The sequence below is a fragment of the Manis javanica genome, chromosome 5, assembly GCF_040802235.1.
Source record: "Manis javanica isolate MJ-LG chromosome 5, MJ_LKY, whole genome shotgun sequence".
Taxonomy (NCBI): Eukaryota; Metazoa; Chordata; class Mammalia; order Pholidota; family Manidae; genus Manis; species Manis javanica.
In genome coordinates this window covers 107,184,230-107,207,772 of record NC_133160.1, presented here as the reverse complement: position 1 = coordinate 107,207,772, position 23,543 = coordinate 107,184,230, and the positions used below count along the sequence as shown (strand labels likewise).

The 23,543-nt window shown below is 38.8% G+C and overlaps 1 long non-coding RNA gene across 2 annotated transcripts in view; it reads right to left on the bottom strand.

Annotated features, from left to right (window-relative positions):
• Positions 1–23,543, bottom strand: part of LOC118972939 (uncharacterized) — a 99,464-nt gene that overhangs the window by 45,100 nt on the left and 30,821 nt on the right. For both annotated transcript variants that reach the window (XR_012131700.1, XR_005062091.2), the window contains exon 2: positions 22,274–22,382. This is a non-coding gene — a long non-coding RNA (uncharacterized lncRNA). The remainder of the gene's footprint in view (positions 1–22,273; positions 22,383–23,543) is intronic.

The following is a 23,543-nucleotide window of genomic DNA, read 5'->3' as shown; positions in this document are numbered from 1 at the left end:
TGTTCTGTTTTTGGAACATTTCCAGGCTAATAGCAAACTAGTTTCTTATGAGACTATCAGAGGGGGGAAGACTGACTGAGTGAAGATTTATCTTGCTACTTAGAAAAATAATTAGTAAATAAGTGTGAGTGATAATAACAGAAAATCCAAACTGGCTTAATATATGTGGCTTCTAATGATGTGTAAATTGATTAGAAGCTATATTTACAGTCTGATTATCCTTAGAAAAACTGGAGCAAAAGAACAGTTTTAGAATTCTATATGTTGTCTACTCCAATACTGATTTTTTCTGGTTGGCAATTTGAGCAACTTACACTTTAAAAGATAAAAATAAATTGCATTGATCCAATAAAGAGAAAATAAAATTACTGTACTGTTTTTCCCCTGTGAAGCATTTTGCCTAGCCTTTCACTTTTTTAAAAAAGAATATTGAAAATATCAAGTGAGCAAGAGGTATTATTTATAATTATGTGACCCATGCACAGCTCTAAAAGGCTTCCATAGTACCAAAAGATCCGATTTGGAAGCCGACCTTGAAGTAGTTACGAGTGCAGTGAAAATCTATATTTGGAAAGTTCTAATGGCTTGTGGAGTCAGAGCCTTCACAAAAATAGAGAGTAAACTCTTGCCCTACACATAAATTGTATTTTGAATGAATAGATAGTAATAATGCCTGAAGCAGTCACATGAATATTATCAAACATTACGACTACGTGTACCAAATGTGGTACATCAGGGTGACAGTGACCTCATCATGACTTATTTTGGATTTTCAGTTTTCTTAAGATCTGATTAAGATCTAAGTGGCTTGATGGATAACAATAAGTTCTGTAGCCTTTAGTTCCCAGGTTATTCTCAGCAGTCCTCACTGAGTCTGTACTGACAGAGAAAAACAAAAACTTACAAAGGCCACTCTTTATCAACACTGTCTATCTTCTTGAATCAATTTCCCAAGTGACTAGAAATAATATTGACTGGTTTGGCCCCAAAAAGTAATACAAAGAATATCCTTCTTTTGATCAGCTAAAAAGGAACCAGGGATTCTCTGCCTCTTAGTGATATTCTCACCATTTAGAAGTAGCCACATTCATCAAGACACAGAGGCCCCAGAGAGTGAGGAATAAAGTTATACCTGCTACTATCTCCCTTCTGTTTTCTATTCCCATTTACAGCACTGGTCATAAAATAGGCAGGTGTCAAAGGAATGACAGATGGAACCAGAGTGATCCAATAAGCATAAAGAGTCTTCACTAAGAATGTGACTACTAGGAGCCCAGGAGTAGGGCTTTGCTACCAAAGAATCAACTTGCTATTAGCCTAGAAGCCCTGAAAAGTAGCGAAATAACAATAATAATACTTAATCACCTTTTCTTGAGAGTCTGTATATGAAACTTGGAAACATTATTATTAATATTCACAACTCCACAAGATCAGAATGATTATCCCCATTTTACACATGTAAAAATCAAAGGCCAAAAAAAAAAAAATCAAAGGCCAAAAAATTAAGCCATTTTCCCAAGTTCATGTGGTTGGCACAGGATAGAAAAAGTGTAATTCAAACACAGGCTACTCTGACATCCAAGTCCATGTACCAGACTTCCTTACAAACCCGGGTAACCTGAATTGCAAAGCTGCAAACACATCTTTACGCATCCTGCGTATATATATATATATATACTTTGGTCTGTATTACGTGCATGATCTTCAGAAACAAAAACACAGAAATCATATAAAATGGTGGTCATATTTGACACAGTACATACTGAAAGCTGTCATCTGAGAAATTATTTTTGTGTCACTTTCCAGATGTGATAATCTGCATGACATAAGAGAGAAAATCAAGATTATATATCTAAACCAATCATGGGCAAAAGATACTGGGTTATTATGACTGGTTTAGTTATTCTCAAAGTCTGAACCTTGGACCATTAGCAACAGCATCATGTCAAAATTTGTCATCATCTTGTTAGGAAGGCCCCACTCCAGACCAACTGGATCACATCCTCTGGGAGTGAGGCTCAGCAATCTGTAGTTTAAAAAGCTCCCCAGGTGAAGGTGATGCTCACTAAAGTTTAAGAACACTTAGGATTTGATCAATTCTGACTTGACATCTGAAGCTTGCTCATGATCACATCCTTGAAGACACAAGATGGAAAATGAACACCTAAATAAATCTGGGGCTCCAAAAGCAAGAAAAATGTTTGCCACAGTCTCCATGTAAAATGCTGCAGGGAATTGGAGAAGGTTTAGAGGTCTCAGGGAAGTGACATGTGACCTAGCCAGCAGAGAGTTTCACAGGACTTAAAAGAACATTTCAAAAAATGAAAGAAGGAAGTCACTATAGTTCCCTTAGCCCAGAGCCACTTACCTGATTAAGATTCATTTGTTGCAGATGAAGTAAAAATTCATTTCCCCCAATGTCAATCTAATACATATTAAAGCCCCCAACTCCTTCTTTTTCAATTATAAGTAAGCCTAAAGGGGAATTGTAATTTTAAAGTACCTCAAAGTGAACAAAGCAGCTAATTCCCTCAAGGTTGTTTTTCATATTTAGATTAGCTTAGTGAGACCTGAGATTCCCCACATCACAATTCTCTGTATACCTAAATTACTATTACTACTTTTATCAAATAGCCAGTACAAATTTTAAAAACAATATCTAGGGTCATTTTTTTAACTACTCGTTTGTAGTTTTCTAATGTGAACAAGTCATCATTATGAAAATGTGGCAAATAAATAAGTTAAAGACAAATAACAGACTGGAGGAATATTTGCAACACATAGAATAGGAAAGGAGTTAATATCCATAACATGTGAAGAACTCCTAAAAAGAAAAAAGAAAAATGACTCAACAGAAAAATGATCCAAGGAAGCAAACATTCATTCATTCATTCATTCAGTGAGCAACTGTTCATTTATTTAGGTTCAGTATCATTTACATCCTGGCTCCACCATTTCTAGTTGTGTGACCTTGAGCAATTTAACCTCTCTATGACAGTTTTCCCACCAGCCAGAGGCAGATAATAACAGTACCTATTTCATAGGGTCCCTATAAGTATTAAAATATATATGTAAAGTACAAGATGGCTCAGAAAATACTAGCTTTGCTATTACTATGTTAAACATTTTAAGAAAATCATTCTTCTAGGTACTAGGAATTCTTGAAAGAAGAAAAACAAGTGGCAAATAAAATAGTAAAGGCTGCTTAATATCAAAGATATGCACAGGCACATAGGTAAATAGCATTCTTATATTTTGTCAGGGTAAAAATGTTTTGGGGGAAAGAGGATTAAAGATGGAGGCATGAGAAGTGTGACAGAGGCTTCTGCCTAAAACCGCATATTATATGAAAATATAATTAATATGACTAATCCTGAAAGAGCAACAGGAAAGAGGGCTGCGCCAAACTGCATACATCTGGAAAAAATAATTAATCTCCCAGAACAGGGTAACGTACCAAAGCCATGGCCCGGTGGGACCTAAGCCCTTCCCACACCCCAGCTCAACAGTGGGAGGAAGATAAATGGAGCAGGGAGGGAGTAGAGTCCTGGGACTGCTGAATACCTAATTCTGGAGATCTGCTCTGGGAGCACAAACCTACATTTCATGATGTTTTCATGGTACTCTCGTGATTAGGGGTTTGGAAAGCTAAGACAGGGAGAATACCTGGAGAGACTGAGAATCCAGCTGCTTGTGGAAAGCAGGGATCCATAAATGGCTGCTCTGGGACAAAAGAAAGGGGGGCAGTTTGAGAGACTTCCTGACAGCAAGAGGACTGCTGAAGGGGCCAGGATTGCACAGAGCTTACTGCTCAGGAGAAAGGACAGGTAGACAAAATTGTCCGGGTACACTATGCCGAGCAGATGGGAAGTTTGTCAATCTTCAGGCACTCCAGCTCACTGGCTGGCAACACAGCTCCAAGGACCCCCTCCATGATACGCAGCCTACTGCGCCTTTCTTCTGGCCAGCCCCACCTGGCTCGCAAACTGGCAAACCCTACCATGGCGTTAGGCCAGCCAGAGGGAAACCCCATCTAAAGCAACTACAAATGCAAAGCACAGATGCTTATACCCATGTGCTTGGCCCACTGGTGCTGTCAGTGGAGGCAGGCATAGCAGCCGGGAAGCAGGAAACAGGTCTTTCCTCTCCCTGGGCACCAATACTACTCCCATGCGACTCTCAACATTGCTTCAGGGGCTGAGCAGCTCCAGAGAGTAGAGCTTCTGGGCACTAGAGGGCCCCATATACAAATATGAAACACCAAAAAACCTGGCTCAAAGTAAAATTATGAATACAACACCTGAGAAAGATTCAAATGAAACTGACCTCATGAATCTTCCTGAGAGGGATTTCAAAATAAAAATCATTAACATACTCATGGAAGTACAGAAAAATATTTAAGAACTCAGGAATGAATTCCGGTCAGAGATCCAATTGTTGAAGAGCACAATGGAAGGTATTAAAAGCAGACTAGATACAGTGGAAGAGATGATAAATGAAATAGAAATTAGAGAAGAGGAACACAAAGAAGCTGAGGCACAGAGAGAAAAAAGGATCTCTAAGAATGAAAGAATATTGAGAGAATTGTGTAACCAATCGAAACAGAACAATATTCACATTATACGGGTACCAGAAGGAAAAAAAAGAGACTTTTTTTAGAAAGTGACTTCGAGGAGGTAATTGCTGAAAAATTCCCCAATCTGGGGAAGGAGATAGTCTCTCAGGCCATGGAGATGCACAGACCTCCCAACACAAGGGACCCAAGGAAGATAACACCAAGACATATAGTAATTAAAATGGCAAAATAAAGGATAAGGACAATATATTAAAATCAGCCAGAGAGAGAAATAAGATCACATACAAAGGGAAGCCCATCAGGCTATCATCAGACTTCTCAGTAGAAATCTTATGGGCCATAAGGGAGTGGCATGATGTATTTAATGCAATGAAACAGAAGAGCCTCAAACCAAGAATATTTTATCAGGCAAGATTATCATTTAAATTTGAAGGAGGGATTAAATAATTTTCAGATAAGCAAAAACTGAGAGCATTTACCTGCCACAAACCATCTTTACAGTGTATTATGGAGGGACTGCTATAGATGGAAGTGTTCCTAAGGTTTAATAGCTGTCACCAGAGGTAATAAAACCACAGTAAAGAAAGTAGAACAGTTAATTACTAAGCAAATGAAAAATTATATCAACTATCCCCAATGTCAATCAAGGGATAGACAAAGAGTATAGAATATGATAGCTAATACATAAAGAATGGAGGAGAAAGAAGGAGGAGAAAAAAGAACCTTTAGTTTGTGTTTGTAACAGCATATTAAGTGAGTTAAGTTAGACTCTTAGATAGTAAGGAAGTTAACCTTGAACCTTTGGTAAACATGAATCTAAAGCCTGCAGTGGCAATAAGTACATACCTATCGATAATGATCCTAAATGTAAACGGTCTGAATGCACAAATCAAAAGACATAGAGTCACTGAATGGATAAAAAAACAAGACCCGTCTATATGCTGCCTACAAGTGACTCACTTCAAACCCAAAGACATACACAGACTAAAAGTGAAGGGATGGAAAAAGATATTTCATGCAACTAATAGGGAGAAAAAAAGCAAGAGTTCCAGTACTTGTATCAGACTAAATAGAATTCAAAACAAAGAAAGTCACAAAAGACAAACAAGGACATTACATAATAATAAAGGGGTAAGTCCAACAAGAGGATAATACAAATACTAACAGAATTAAAAGGGGAAATAGAATGCAATGCATTCATTCTAGGAGACTTCAACACTCCACTCACTCTGAAAGGCATATCAACCAAACAGAAAATAAGTAAGGAGACAGAGGGAGAGAACAACACATTAGAACAGATGGACCTAACAGACATCTACAGAACTCTACACCCAAAAGCAGCAGGATACACACTCTTCTCAACTGCACATGGAACATTTTCAAGAAAAATCATATACGGGACCACTAAAAGAGCCTTGATAAATTCAAAAAGATTGAAATTGTACCAACCAGTTTCTCAGACCACAAAAGTATGAAACTAGAAGTAAATTATGCAAAGAAAATGAAAAAGCCCACAAACACATAGAGGCTTCACAACATGCTCCTAAATTACCAATGGATCAATGACCAAATAAAAACAGAAATCAAGCAATATAATGAGACAAATGACAACAATAATTCAACACCATAAAATCTGTGGGATGAGCAAAAGCCATGCTAAGAGGAAAGTATATTGCAATACAGGCCTACCTCAGGAAAGAAAAAAAAATCCCATACGAACACTCTAAACTCACAATTAATGAAACTAGAAAAAGAAGAACAAATGAGGTCCAAAGTCAGTAGAAGGAGGGACATAATAAAGATTAGAGCAGAAATAAATAAAATCGAGAAGAATACAAAAATAGAAAGAATCAATGAAAGCAACAACTGGTTCTTCGAGAAAATAAACAAATTAGATAAACTCCTAGCCAGACTTATCAAGTCTGCACACATAAACAGAATCAGAAATGAGAAAGGAAAAATCACTACAGACACCACAGAAATACAAAGAAATATTAGAGAATACTATGAAAAATTATATGCCAATAAACTGGATAATCTAGAAGAAATGGACAACTTTCTAGAAAAATACAACCTTCCAAGACTGACCCAGAAAGAAACAGAAAATCTGAACAGACCAATTACCAGCAATGAAATTGAATTGGTAATCAAAAAACTACCTAAGAACAAAATGCCTGGACCAGATGGCTTCACTGCTGAATTTTATCAAACATTTAGTGAAGACCTAATACCCATCCTCCTTAAAGTTTTCCACAAAGTGGAAGAAGAGGGAATACTTCCAAACTCATTATGTGAGGCCAGCATCACTCTAATACCAAAACCAGGCAAAGATACCACAAAAAAAGAAAATAACAAACAAATATCCCTGATGAACACAGATCCAAAAATACTCAACAAATTCAAAGTACATCAAAGAGATCATACATCATTATCAAGTAGGATTTGTTCCAGGGATGCAAAGATGGTACAACATTCAAAAATCCATCAACATCATCCGCCACATCAACAAAAAGAAGGACTAAAACCACATGATCATCTTCATAGATACTGAAAAAGTATTTGATAAAATTCAACATCCATTCTTGATAAAAAATCTCTCAACAAAATGTGTAAAGAGGGCAAGTACCTCAACATAATAAAGGCCATATATGACAAACCCACAGCCAACATTATACTTAACAGTGAGAAGCTGAAAGCTTTTTCTTTAAGATTGGGAACAAGACAAGGATGCCCACTCTCCCCACTTCTATTTGACATAGTCCTGAAGGTCCTAGCCATGGCAATCAGACAACACATAGAAATAAAAGCCATCCAGATTGGCAAGGGAGAAGTTAAACTGTCATTGTTTGCAGATGACATGATACTGTACATAAAAAACCCTAAAGAATCCACTCCAAAATGACTAGATCTAATATCTGAATTCAGCAAAGTTGTGGGATACAAATTAATATGCATAAATCTGTTGCATTCCTATACACTAATGATGAACTAGCAGAAAGAGAAATCAGGAAAACAATTCCATTCACAGTTGCCTCAAAAAGAATAAAATGCCTAGGAATAAACCTAACCAAGGAAGTGAAAGACCTATACTCTGAAAACTACAAGACACTCATGAAAGAAATTAAAGAAGACACCAGTAAATGGAAACACAACCCGTGCTCATGAGTAGGAAGAATTAATATTGTCAAATGGCCATCCTGCCTAAAGCAATCTACAGATTCAATGCAGTTCCTATCAAAACACCAATAGCATTTTTCAATGAACTACAGCAAATTGTTTTAAAATTCATATGGGACCACAAAAGACCCCAAATAACCAAAGGAATCCTGGGAAGGAAGAACAAAGCTGGGGGGATTATGCTCCTCAACTTCAAGGTCTACTAAAAAGACACAGTAATCAAAACAATTTGGTACTGGCACAAGAACAGAACCATAGACCAATGAAACAGACTAGAGAGCCCTGATATAAACCCAACCATATGTGGTCAATTAATATATGATAAAGGAGTCATGGACATACAATTTGGGAAATGACAGCCTCTTCAACAACTGGTGTTGGCAAAAGTGGACAGCTACATGCAAGAGAATGAAACTGGACAATTGTTTAACCCCATACACAAAAGTAAACTCAAAATGGATCAAAGACCTGAATGTAAGTCATGAACCCATAAAACTCTTAGAAAAAAACAGAGGCAAAAATCTCCTGTATATAAACATGAGCAACTTCTTCCTGAATGCATCTCCTCGAGCAAGGGAAACAAAAGCAAAAATGAACACATGGAACTACATCAAACTAAAAAGTTTCTGTACAGCAAAGGACACCATCAACAGAACAAAAAAGCATCCTACAGTATGGGAGAATATATTTGTAAATGACATATCTGACAAGGGGTTAACATCCAAAATATATAAAGAACTCACACGCCTCAACACCCAAAAAGCGAATAACCCGATTAAAAATTGGGCAGAGGATACGAAGAGACAATTCTCCAAAGAAGAAATTCTGATAGCCAACAGACATATGAAAAGATGCTTCACATCACTAATTATCAAGGAAATGCAAATTAAAACCACAATGAGATATCACCTCAAACAAGTAAGGATGGCCAGCATCAAAAAGACTAAGAACAACAAATGCTGGTGAGGATGCAGAGAAAGGGGAACCCACCTACACTGCTGGTGGGAATGTAAGCTAGTTCAACTATTGTGGAAAGCAATGTGGAGCTTCCTCAAAAAACTAAAAATAGAAATACCATTTGACCCAGGAGTCCCACTCCTTAGAATTTACCCAAAGAATACAACTTCTCAGACTCAAAAAGACATATGCACCCCTGTGTTTACTGCAGTACTGTTTACAATAGCCAAGATATGGAAGCAACCTAAGTGTCCATCAGTAAATGAATGGATAAAGAAGAGGTGGTACATATACACAATGGAATATTATTCAGCCATAAGAAAGAAACAAATCCTACCATTTGCAACAACATGGATGGAGCTGGAGGATATTATGCTCAGTGAAATAAGGTAGGAGGAGAAAGACAAGTGCCAAATGATTTCCCTCATTTGTGGAGTATAACAATGAAGCAAAACTGGAGGAACAAAATAGCAGTAGACTCATAGACTCCAAAGGATTGGTGATTACCAAAGGGAAGGAGTGTGGGAGGGTGCATTGGGAGGGAGGGAGATGGGGATTGAGGGGTATTATGTTTAGTACACATGGTATGGGGAGTCACACATGTGTTTTTGTTTTTTCATGTAAAACCTTCATAAGAGTGTATATCAATAATACCTTAATAAAAAATTTTTTTAATTTTTGCGGGGCAAAGGTTGTGGAGCAGGTCGGTAGTATCAACTTTAACCATACAAACCCTGTGATATCACAATTCTACCACCAGGAATTACCTGAAGGTACTCACAGAAACATAGAAATGTTCATCACTTTTCTATAATAAAAAAAAATTAAATATCCTAAATATCCAAATATGGGGACTGAATAAAAGATATCTGATACATTCAAATGATGGGAAATCCATTAGTTGTACTTGTACTGATATGCAGACATCTTCAAGATATATTAAATTTTTCAAAAACATGATCTTTTTGTGAACATCTTAAAAGGATTTACACATATATTGCATATGCATTAAAATTGTCTAGAAGAATAACTTGGTCACATTGTGATAAAGAACTAGAGATCAGGGGTGACTGCCATCAACTAAACTTATTGTAGCATCATTACATATACATATATCAAATCATTATGCTGTATGCATTGGACTAAGGCAGTGTTATATGTCAATTATATCTATGTAAAATGGGGAGAAAAAGAAGTAGAGATCATGGATGCAGAAAGGAGTTTTATTCTAATTTTTCCTTTTTCTACTATTAGAATTTTTCTATAGTAGATACTATTATTTTTCATGAGATTATGGATTATCTCTTTTTTTCTTTTTCAGTATTTTTTAAAAACCTAATTTAAAAAAAACACAAGTATTTATTATCTCACAAGTTTCTGAAGATCAGAAACTGCTTATTGAGGTGGTTCTAACTCAGGGTCTCTTAAGAAGTTTCAGTCAAGATGCAGGCTGGGGCTGCAGACTCAGCTGAAGGAATGCTAGGGCCAGAGGATCTGATTGAAAAGTCCCTGATATGACCCTGAGGCCTAAGTTCTTCACTCTATGGTTCTCTTCATAGGTCCACTTCAGTATGGCAGCTGGCTTCCCCTAGTGCAAGTGATCCAAGGAAGAGAATAAAAGAACAAGAAGGAAGTTATAGTCCCTCTTATGGCATGGCCTCTGAAATTATACACCATCACTTCTACTTATCCTAATTCATCAGAAGTGAATCAGCCCACATTCCTGGGGAAGGGAATTAGGCTGCCCTTCATGAAGGGAAGAATATTAATTAACTTGTAGATATTTCAAAACTGCAACAGAAAAGGAATAGTTGGGAAGCAAATTTAGGAGAGGGAAGCAGCAGGAATCAACATATTGAAACAGATACATGGAAAGAACATTGACTTTGAATCCAGAAAGCTGGCGTTTATTTCCTGACAACAGCCAGCACATCATAAATGTTTGCTATTAATAAATAAATAAAGTTAATTAATTAATGCATGATTAACAACTTTTCTGAGATTGTTTTCAAGTCTTTAGTCACAGGCATGAGAGCAATCACCACATTACAGGGCTCTCCTGAGGGTTAAGTGGGATAATGGATATCAGCGCTCTTTGCATATTTAACACTTGTATCCAGTGATGCCTGGAGGTGACAATGGCCTGGGACAAGAGGAAGGGGCGCTGGCACACCGGAGTCCTTGCCCATGCCAGGCCCCTATTCTATCTCTCCGGGGCCTAGGAGCAGTGTTCTGATGTTACCTTTCTATCTCACTCAGCCCTAGTCAACGCTGCTTAAGGTATCTCGCCCTCCACCACTACTAACAATCTAACACATTTTATTTTATGAAACAACAAGATGTTCCACTATTCCCCATCCCAATAAACAGCAACTCCATTCCTCCCATTGTTCAGGCTACAACTTGGAGCCATTCTCCATATCTCTGCCTCTCTCAGTTCTCATATCCAATGCATCAGCAAATCCTTCTAACTATATCCAGAATCCAGCTACTTCTTACCATTTCTATTACTACCACCCCCAACCAAACATGTCACCTGATACTCCAACATGATTTCTTTAGATGACTGCAAAAACTTTTTCAACAAGCCATTTGCCTGGACTTAACATCCAACTCTAGATACAATTTCTTACCCTGCCACCAGAATCATTTTGTAACATTTTCCACAGGTTATATCATACCTTATTGCATAATGACTAGACATGATGCATGCCTAGTCACACTACATTGCAACCATGGTATGGACCAGTCTGTGATCATTATTTGTCTCCTACATCACAAGGCCCAGGCCTGATCAAGGTCTACCATGGCATCTAGAACTACTAAGCTATTCGTGATAAGGAAGGGAAACACTACAAAATGGTAAGGTTTGTAGAGCAGAAAAATAAATATACATGGTCCTCTATGATATTGTTATATCACTGAATTAACCAGTCCTTGAACTTTCAGACTTATCATGTCAAATAATAAAGTCCTCTGCTTGAGCCACTATTAGTTGGTTTTTCTGTTGCAGCCAAAAACATCCTTATTAATACACCAGCTATAACTAGAAAGGAGGGTGGCAACCTTAAAATAAAAATGAATACAATAGGTCAGTTAAAAATAAAATCACAAAAATGATTTCCAAAACCCAGTAGAGGAACAGGATAGATGATGCTACCAAAAATCTCAGACCAGGTAGACATTTGCATTAAACTTAAAGCTCCTCAATACAAAATAAAGGACAGGAAAGGAAAGAAAAAGAAAAACTCTTTCTGGTACTAATCCTATAAGAAATTTACAATGACAGGATAAAGGACACAGAATAACAGTGGAAGCAATGTGTCCGAGGCAAAAATTATTGATGATTCCCAAATATCCATGAGGTCATCTCCATTCCCAGCCTTTATGAATCATTTCACTAATTCTTTTTTTTTTTAAGGTACCATTGAAATACAATCTTATGCTCAGGTTTCACATGAGCAACACTGTGGTTACTACATTCACCCATATTATCAAGTCCCCCCCACACACACCCCATTGCAGTCATTGTCCATCAGCATAGTAAGATGCAATAGTCACTACTTGTCTTCTCTCTGTTATACTGCCTTCCCCATGCCACCCCTATACTATGTATGCTAATCATAGTACCACTTAATCCCCTTACCCCTCCCTTCCCACTCACCCTCCCTAACCCCTTTCCCTTTGGTAACTGTTAATCCATTCTTGGGTTCTGTGGGTCTGCTACTGTTTTGTTCTTTCAGTTTTGCTTTGTTATTAAACTCCACAGATGAGTGAAATCATTTAGTACTTGTCTTTCTCCATCTGGCTTATTTCACTGAACAAGATAACCTCTAGCTCCATGTTGTTGCAAATGGTAGGATTTCTTTTCTTTTTATGGCTGAATAATATTCCATTGTGTATATGTACCACATCTTCTTTATCCATTCATCTACTGATGGACACTTAGGTTGCTTCCATGTCTTGGCTATCGAAAATAGTTCTGCAATAAACATAGGGGTGCACATGTCTTTTTGAATGTGTGATCTTGTTTTCTTTGGGTAAATTCCTAGGAGTGGAATTCCTGGGACAAATGGTATTTCTATTTTTAGTTTTTTGAGGAACCTCCATATTGCTTTCCACAATGGTTAAACTAATTTACATTCCCACCATCAGTGTAGGAGGGTTCCCCTTTCTCCATATCCTTGCCAGCATTTCTTGTTGTTTGTCTTTTGGATGGTGGCCATCCTAACTGGTGGGAGGTGATCTCATAATAGTTTTAATTTGCATTTCCCTGATGATTAGTGATGTGGAGCATCTTTTCATGTGCCTGTTGGCCATCTAAATTTCTTCTTTGGAGAATTGTCTCTTCATATCCTCTCCCCATTTTTTAATTGGGTTATTTGCTTTTCAGGTGTTGAGGCATGTGAAGTTCTTTATATATTTTGGATGTCAACACCTTATCAGATGTGTCATTTATGAATATGTTCTCCCACACTGTAGGATACCTTTTTGTTATGTTGATAGTGTCCTTTGCTATACAGAAGCTTTTTAATTTGATGTAGTCCCACTTGCTCATTTTTGCTTTTGTTTCACTTGCCTGAGGAGATATGTTCATGATGTGTCACTAATTCTTAACAATGGATTGGAACAAAGTAATAGGTCACTTCTAATCTAAGAAGGATCACTTTTCCACACCCTCTCTCCCTCTTGTCCATGGAGCTGGAAACAAAGTACTTCAAGATGGAAGAGAAAACATATATCACCACTGGGAGGAGAGTCAAGCAGGGAAGTCTCCCAACCTACCTCAGATTGTGACATGAAAGAGAAATAAACCTTTGCTGTATTAAGCCAGTGAGATGTTCAGGTTTATCAATTCTCTAGAACAGCTTAGTCTAGCCTGACTGCTACAGACTCCATCAGTGACTTTACGCTCTAGGTAACACTTTGAAATATCAAGAATGTCATTTAAGAATAGGTGGATGAGGCAGAGCCAAGATGGCGGCGTGAGTAGAGCAGCAGAAATCTCCTCCCAAAACCACATATTTCTATGAAAATATAACAAAGACAACTCTTCCTAAAATAGAGACCAGAGGACACAGGACAACATCCAGACCACATCCAAACCTGTGAGAACACAGTGCCTTGTGAAGGGAGAAAGATACAAGCCCCAGAACTGCGGGACCCGAGCACCCCTCCCCCCAGCTCCCAGCGGGAAGAGAGAGGTCTGAGCGGGAGGGAGAAGGAGCCCAGGAATGCTGAACAGCTAGGCCCACCCATCTGGACCAGAGCGCAGACACAGTGCATGCGCGGGGTCCTGGATACTAGGGAAACAGGGTGGCAGGACCGGTGAGCGGGTGCCTGAGACTGGTGCCTGAGGACAAAGAAAATCGTGCGTTTTTCTTTTTTGTTGTTGTTGTTGCTGTTGTTGATTTGGTTTGGAGAGTGCTTTTTGGAAGTCTTAAAGGGGCAGGGCAGGACACGTAGTCCAGAGGCAGGGAATCTGGGGGTCTCTGGGCACTCTAACCCCCTGGGCACCAGGGAGCACAGAGGCCCCTTATGGAGATAAATAGCCTCCCGGCCACACCCCCTCCAATGGCACTCCACCATTTTGGAGGAGCAGCCCGAGCCAGGCTACGCCCACGGCAAGAGTGGAGATAAACTCCATAGCAGCCAGGCAGGAAGCAGAAGCCCTATCTGTGCACAGCTGCCCAGCACAAGCCACTAGAGGTCGCTATTCTCCCAGGAGACGAAGGCCACAAACCAACAAGAAGGAAAGCTCTTCCAGCAGTCACGCGTACCAGCTCTGCAAACTATCTCCATCACCACGAAAAGGCAAAACTACAGGCAGACAAAGATCACAGAGTCAACACCTGAGAAGGAGACAGACCTAACCAGTCTTCCTGAAAAAGAATTCAAAATAAAATTCATGAAAATGCTGATAGAGATGCAGAGAAAAATGCAAGAGCAATGGGATGAAGTCCGGAGGGAGATCACAGATGTCAGGAAGGAGATCACAGAAGTGAAACAATCCCTGGAAGGACTTATAAGCAGAATGGATAAGATGCAAGAGGCCATTGAAGGAATAGAAACCAGAGAACAGGAACGTATAGAAGCTGACATAGAGAGAGATAAAAGGATCTCCAGGAACGAAACGACACTAAGAGAACTATGTGACCAATCCAAAAGGAATAATATTCGTATTATAGGGGTACCAGAAGAAGAAGAAAGAGGAAAGGGGATAGAAAGTCTCTTTGAAGAAATAACTGCTGAAAACTTCCCCAAACTGGGGGAGGAAATAATCGAACAGACCACGGAATTACACAGAACCCCCAACAGAAAGGATCCAAGGAGGACAACACCAAGACACATAATAATTACAATGGCAAGGATCAAGGACAAGGAAAGAGTTTTAAAGGCAGCTAGAGAGAAAAAGGTCACCTATAAAGGAAAACCCATCAGGCTAACATCAGACTTCTCAACAGAAACCCTACAGGCCAGAAGAGAATGGCATGATATATTTAATGCAATGAAACAGAAGGGCCTTGAACCAAGGATACTGTATCCAGCACGACTATCATTTAAATATGATGGCGGGATTAAACAATTCCCAGACAAGCAAAAGCTGAGGGAATTTGCTTCCCACAAACCACCTCTACAGGGCATCTTACAGGGACTGCTCTAGATGGGAGCACTCCTAAAAAGAGCACAGAACAAAACACACAAAACATATGAAGAATGGAGGAGGAGGAATAAGAAGGGAGAGAAGAAAAGAATCTCCAGACAGTGTATAAAACAGCTCAATAAGCGAGCGAAGTTAGGGAGTAAGATACTAAAGAGGCTAACCTTGAACCTTTGGTAACCCGAATTTAAAGCCTGCAATGGCAATAAGTACATATCTCTCAATAGTCACCCTAAATGTAAATGGACTTAATGCACCAATCAAAAGACACAGAGTAATAGAATGGATAAAAAAGCAAGACCCATCTATATGCTGCTTACAAGAAACTCACCTCAAACCCAAAGACATGCACAGACTAAAAGTCAAGGGATGGAAAAACATATTTCAGGCAAACAACAGTGAGAAGAAAGCAGGGGTTGCAGTACTAATATCAGACAAAATACACTTCAAAACAAAGAAAGTAATGAGTGATAAAGGACACTACATAATGATAAAGGGCTCAGTCCAACAAGAGGATATAACCATTCTAAATATATATGCACCCAACACAGGAGCACCAGCATTTGTGAAACAAATACTAACAGAACTAAAGAGGGAAATAGACTGCAATGCATTCATTGTAGGAGACTTCAACACACCACTCACCCCAAAGGATAGATCCACCGGGCAGAAAATAAGTAAGGACACACAGGCACTGAACAACACACTAGAACAGATGGACCTAATAGACATCTATAGAACTCTACATCCAAAAGCAACAAGATATACATTCTTCTCAAGTGCACATGGAACATTCTCCAGAATAGATCACATACTAGCCCACAAAAAGAGCCTCAGTAAATTCCAAAATATTGAAATTCTACCAACCAATTTTTCAGACTACAAAGGTATAAAACTAGAAATAAATTCTACAAAGAAAACAAAAAGGTGCACAAACACATGGAGGCTTAACAACATGCTTCTAAATAATCAATGGATCAATGAACAAATCAAAATAGAGATCAAGGAATATATAGAAACAAATGACTACAACAACACAAAGCCCCAACTTCTGTGGGACGCAGTGAAAGCAGTCTTAAGAGGAAAGCATATAGCGATCCAAGCACACTTGAAGAAGGAAAAACAATCCCAAATGAATAGTCTATCACCACAATTATCAAAAGTGGAAAAAGAAGAACAAATGAGGCCTAAAGTCAGCAGAAGGAGGGACATAATAAAGATCAGAGAAGAAATAAACAAAATTGAGAAGAATAAAACAATAGCAAAAATCAACGAAACCAAGAGCTGGTTCTTCGAGAAAATAAACAAAATAGATAAGCCTCTAGCCAAACTTCTTAAGAGAAAAAGAGAATCAACACAAATCAACAGAATCAGAAATGAGAACGGAATAATCACGACAGACTCCACAGAAATACAAAGAATTATTAAAGACTATGAAAATCTATATGCCAACAAGCTGGAAAACCTAGAAGAAATGGACAACTTCCTAGAAAAATACAACCTCCCAAGACTGAGCAAGGAAGAAACACAAAACATAAACAAACCAATTACGAGGAAAGAAATTGAAACGGTAATCAAAAAACTACCCAAGAACAAAACCCCCAGGCCGGACAGATTTACCTCAGAATTTTATCAGACACACAGAGAAGACATAATACCCATTCTCCTTAAAGTTTTCCAAAAAATAGAAGAGAAGGGAATACTCCCAAACTCATTGTATGAAGCCAACATCACCCTAATACCAAAACCAGGCAAAGACCCCACCAAAAAAGAAAATTACAGACCAATATCCCTGATGAATGTAGATGCAAAAATACTCAATAAAATATTAGCAAACAGAATTCAAAAATATATCAAAAGGATCATACACCATGAACAAGTGGGATTCATCCCAGGGATGCAAGGATGGTACAACATTCGAAAATCCATCAACATCATCCACCACATCAACAAAAAGAAAGACAAAAACCACATGATCATCTCCATAGATGCTGAAAAAGCATTTGACAAAATTCAACATCCATTCATGATACAAACTCTCAGCAAAATGGGAATAGAGGGCAAGTACCTCAACATAATAAAGGCCATATATGATAAACCCACAGCCAACATTATACTGAACAGTGAGAAGCTGAAAGCTTTTCCTCTGAGATAGGGAACCAGACAGGGATGCCCACTCTCCCCACTGTTATTTAACATAGTACTAGAGGTCCGAGCCATGGCAATCAGACAAAACAAAGAAATACAAGAAATCCAGATTGGTAATGAAGAAGTTAAACTGTCACTATTTGCAGATGACATGATATTGTACATAAAAAACCCTAAAGACTCCACCCCAAAACTACTAGAACTGATATTGGAATACAGCAAAGTTGCAGGATACAAAATTAACACACAGAAATCTGTAGCTTTCCTATGCACTAACAATGAACCAATAGAAAGAGAAATCAGGAAAACAATTCCATTCACCATTGCATCAAAAAGAATAAAATACCTAGGAATAAACCTAACCAAAGAAGTGAAAGACCTATACCCTGAAAACTACAAGTCACTCTTAAGAGAAATTAAAGGGGACACTAACAACTGGAAACTCATCCCATGCTCATGGCTAGGAAGAATTAATATTGTCAAAATGGCCATCCTGCCCAAAGCAATATACAGATCTGATACAATCCCTATGAAACTACCAGCAACATTCTTCAATGAACTGGAACAAGTAATTCAAAAATTCATATGGAAACACCAAAGACCCTGAATAGTCAAAGTAATCCTGAAAAAGAAGAATAAAGTAGGGGGGATCTCACTCCCCAACTTCAAGCTCTACTACAAAGCCATAGTAATCAAGACAATTTGGTACTGGCACAAGAATGGAGCCACAGACCAGTGGAACAGATTAGAGACTCCAGAAATTAACCCAAACATATATGGTCAATTAATATTTGATAAAGGAGCCATGGACATACAATGGCGAAATGACAGTCTCTTCAACAGATGGTGCTGGCAAAACTGGACAGCTATATGTAGGAGAATGAAACTGGACCATTGTCTCACCCCATATACAAAGGTAACCTCAAAATGGATCAAAGACCTGAATGTAAGTCATGAAACCATAAAACTCTTGGAAAAAAACATAGGCAAAAACCTTTTAGACATAAACATGAGTGATCTCTTCTTGAACATATCTCCCCGGGCAAGGAAAACAACAGCAAAAATGAACAAGTGGAACTATATTAAGCTGAAAAGCTTCTGTAGAGTGAAAGACACCATCAATAGAACAAAAAGGAACCCTACAGTATGGGAGAATATATTTGTAAATGACAGATCCGATAAAGGCTTGACGTCCAAAATATACAAAGAGCTCACATGCCTCAACAAACAAAAAACAAATAAACCAATTAAAAAATGGGCAGAGGAACTGAACAGACAGTTCTCTATAAAAGAAATACAGATGGCCAACAGACACATGAAAAGATGCTCTACATCGCTAATTATCAGAGAAATGCAAATTAAAACTACAATGTGATATCACCTCACACCAGTAAGGATGGCTGCCATCCAAAAGACAAACAACAACAAATGTTGGCGAGGCTGTGGAGAAAGGGGAACCCTCCTACACTGCTGGTGGGAATGTAAATTAGTTCAACCATTGTGGAAAGCAGTATGGAGGTGCATCAAAATGCTCAAAACAGACCTACCATTTCACCCAGGAATTCCACTCCTAGGAATTTACCCTAAGAACGCAGCAATCAAGTTCGAGAAAGACAGATGCACCCCTATGTTTATCGCAGCACTATTTATAATAGCCGAGAATTGGAAGCAACATAAATGTCCATCAGTAGATGAATGGATAAAGAAGATGTGGCACATATACACAATGGAATACTACTCAGCCATAAGAAGAGGGAAAATCCTACCATTTGCAGCAACATGGATGGAGCTGGAGGGTATTATGCTCAGTGAAATAAGCCAAGTGGAGAAAGAGAAATACCAAATGATTTCACTCATCTGAGGAGTATAAGAACAAAGAAAAAACTGAAGGAACAAAACAGCAGTGGAATTACAGAACCCAAAAATGGACTAACAGGTACCAAAGGGAAAGGGACTGGGGAGAATGGGTGGGCAGGGAGGGATAAGGGGGAGGGGAAGAAGAAAGGGGGTTTTAAGATTAGCATGCATGGGGTGGGAGGGAGAAAGGGGAGGGCTGTACAACACAGAGAGGACAAGTAGTGATTCTACAACATTTTGCTATGCTGATGGACAGTGACTGTAAAGAGGTTTATAGGGGGGACCTGGTATAGGGGAGAGCCTAGTAAACATAGTATTCTTCATGTAAGTGTAGATTAAAGATTAAAAAAAAAAAGAAAGAAAGAAAGAAAGAAAAGCGGGATTACTCCTTGATAGGATAAAACTAATGGTAAATCAAAGATTAACGCATGCTGTAAATATCCTTAATTTTGATCACTTAAAGGGTGTCAGATGATCGGCTATGGAGGTACACTTTTCTGATAATATTCCTTTCTCTTAAAAAAAAAAAAAAGCAGTTCCTGTGTGGTGACCTCCAATGAGTTCTACACAATGGTATAAAGGGCATATCAAAGTGTGGGCAAAGGGTCTGTTTGTATTTATACAGAGGATTAAAGCCTACTTTGACTACCCAGAAAATGAACTGAGATACGATATGAAGAAGAACTTCCAACATCAGCACTCTCTGGAAGAGTCATACCAGAAGATGATCATCAAAATACCTCAACAAAGATCCAGGCGATGCTGCAGTTGTAGCTGCATCCATCCCACCGTTTCCTGGACTTGCCATTGGAATGAAGAAGGAGATATCTAAGCTGGCCTGTGCTTTCAGTAAAACAACAAATTTGACTGGATCTATACTGTTGGAACTCAACCAAGAATTAGGAGAAGTGCAAGCTGTAGTGCTCCAAAATCTTACAACTACAGACTATGTACTGTTAAAAGAACATATGGGATGTGAACAGTTCCCAGGAATGGGTTGTTTTAATTTGTCTAATTCCTCTCAGACTGTTCAAGTACAGTTGGACAATATCCATCATATCATAGACAAATTTTCACAAATGCCTAGGGTGCCTAACTGGTTTTCTTGGCTTCACTCGAGATGGCTTGTAATTATAGATCTGCTTTGTTTATGTAACTGTATTCCTATTATGTTAATATGTGTGCACAATTTAATTAGTAGTTTAAAACCTATATATGCTTGTTACTCTACAAGAAGATATGTCAAAGAAATTATCAATCCTCCCATGTTTTCTTCCGTCTGTTACCTCTATAGCTTTTCTTCTTCCTTTCTAATTACAACCCTTAAATAGAATTTGTGCCTCATATCGAATTTACCGAGTATCATAATTCCTCCCAGTGGTAAAGATACCTCAAGACAAATGCTGGGCATAGAAGCCACAGGGCATAAATCTGCAAAGAAGTAAAAAAGTAACCTTTTCAAACAATATGGCTTCTCTCTCACTTACCAACTTTACATCTCCCTGTATGGCCCCGGAAGATGACTGGTTAGCCAGAGACGGGTAAGATTCCTCAAGGGAAGAACAACCTAAGACAGGCACAGTCACAGGGGGGCCATCAGGTGAGAAATTGGGGAACAACAGTGGTGAAGCTTGGAACCTCACCCCCACCCCCCGTGTTGAGAGAAAGCTTCTGCATCCATGGATGTTTTATTGCCCTTGTCTAGCTTGGATTAGCACATAGTCTACAGGCACACACCTGATCATCTACAATTGCTCTCTTACAACACTAAACTATGTTTTCTACCTTTATCTTGCATCTACCTACCACTTCAGCAGTTTATTAAAAATAAAAATAATAATAATAATAAAGGGAGAAATGTGGGATCCACATATAAATCAAGTATAAAAATCAAACAAATATTCATATTTGACCTGATTGTTTATAGTTCATAATGCGTGATCAAAACCGAAAGTTTCTGTGATGACTGCCCTTGTACTGCATGGCCCCGGAAGATGACTGGTTAGCCAGAGATGGGTAAGATTACTCAAGAGAGGAACAACCTAAGACACGCACAGTCACAGGGGGGCCATCAGTTGAGAAATTGGGGATCAACAGAGGTGAGGCTTAGAACCTCTCCCCCCCTCTTCTGAGAGAAATCTGCTGCATCCGTGGATGTTTTATTGCCCTTGTCTAGCCTGGATTAATACTTAGTCCATAGGCACACACCTGATCATCTGATCATCTACATTTGCCCTCTTACAGCACTAAACTATGTTTTCTACCTTTATCTTGCATCTACCTACCACTTCAGCATTTTATTAAAAATAAAAATAATAATAATAATAAAGGGAGAAATGTGGGATCAACATATAAATCAAGTACAAAAATCAAATGAATATTCATATTTGACCTGATTGTTTATGGGTCATAATGCGTGATCAAAACCAAAAGTTTCTGTGATGAATGCCCTTGTACTGTTCACCATGTAAGAATTTATTCACTATGTAAGAATTCGTTCACCATGTAAGAACTTGTTCATTATGCTTCAGAAGATTGGAGACTGAAGAGAACTAGGCTTGAGATGGATTAATGACTGTGCATTGAGCATTGACCCCCCTATACAGAATTTTATTGTTATTAACAACCATTTGATCAATAAATATGAGAGATGCCCTCTAAAATATATATATATAAAACGTCTGATTAATTTGCAAATGCAACTGACATATCATGGAAGATAAAAATTAACTGGTTGAATTTCAATAAAATGTAATGGGATTGAAAAATTAAAAAAAAAAAAAGAATAGGTGGATGATCGAAATTTCATTCTTCTAAGTTGATCTCATCTTCCTTTTACATAACCATCCCAACCTAACTCCCAAACATACTCAGAAGTATACACTAATATTTGATACCTTTTCTTGAGACCTCCATGCATCCTGTCTCTCTAACAGATGCTCCTTTCTCAGGGAGATCTTGTTCACATCAACTCTACTTCATCCTTTCTATGCAGCACTTAGAAAGCTGAAAACAGACAATGAAAAGAAGAATAAGTTTAAAACACAAATTTAAATTATGATAAGACAGAATATCACCAGTTTATACATTATCAGGAGCATCCTCTAGTTTTCAGCATTAAAAAATCAGATCATATCAAATATAACACTTTGAATGCTCTGTTAAGAACTCATTAATCCATTCCCAAAAAAGTATGACAAATAAAAAATATTTGAGGCCTTTAAATGAACACTTTTTTACTAAAATATCCTAGGCAGAGAGCCTCCTAATAGATAAGGGATTAAATATGTCAATGTGAGAGGTGAGACAGAGACCTCCAACCAAAACCACATGTACTATGAAAATATAATTAATACAACTAATCCTGAAAGAGGGACAGGAAAGAGGGCTGCACCAAACTGCATACAACTGAAGAAAAGAACAGATCTCACGGAACAGGGTAATGCACCAAAGCCATGATCTGGCAGGACCCAGGCCCTTCCCTCACCATAACTCACTGGAAGGAGGAAGAGAAATGGAGCAGGGAGGGAGTGGAGGCCTGGGACTGCTGAACACCCAGCCCTGGAGATCTGCTCTGGGAGCATGAACCCACATAGCATGGTGCCCTGGTGATTAGTGGGGTTGGAAAGATAAGACAGGCGGAATACCTAGAGAGACTGAGATTCCAGCCACTTGTGGAAAACACAAATACACATCCACCTGCTCTGGGACAAAAGCAAGCTGGGCAGTCTGAGAGACTTGCTAACAGCAAGAGGGCTGCTGAAGGGGCAAGGATTGCACAGAGCTTACTGCTCAGGAGAAAGGACAGGTGGACAAAATTGTCTGGGCTCCCTCTGCCCAGCAGGTTGGGACCTTTCAGGAGCTTCAGGTGCCTCATCTCACTGGCTGACTATGCAGCTCCAAGGCCCCCCTCTGTGATACAGAGCCTGCTGTGCCTTCCTCCCAGGAATCCCTCACCTGGCTCACAAACTGGCAGCCCCTGCCCTGGCATCAGGACAGCCAGACAGAAGCCTGACCTATGGTAGCTACAAACGCAAAGCATAGAGGCTTACACTTGTGTGTTCGGCCCACAGGTTCTGGCAGTGGAGACAGGCATAGCAGCCAGGAAGCAGGAAACACCTCTTTCCTCCCCCCAGGCACGAGCACCACTCCCTGTGGCCCCCAACA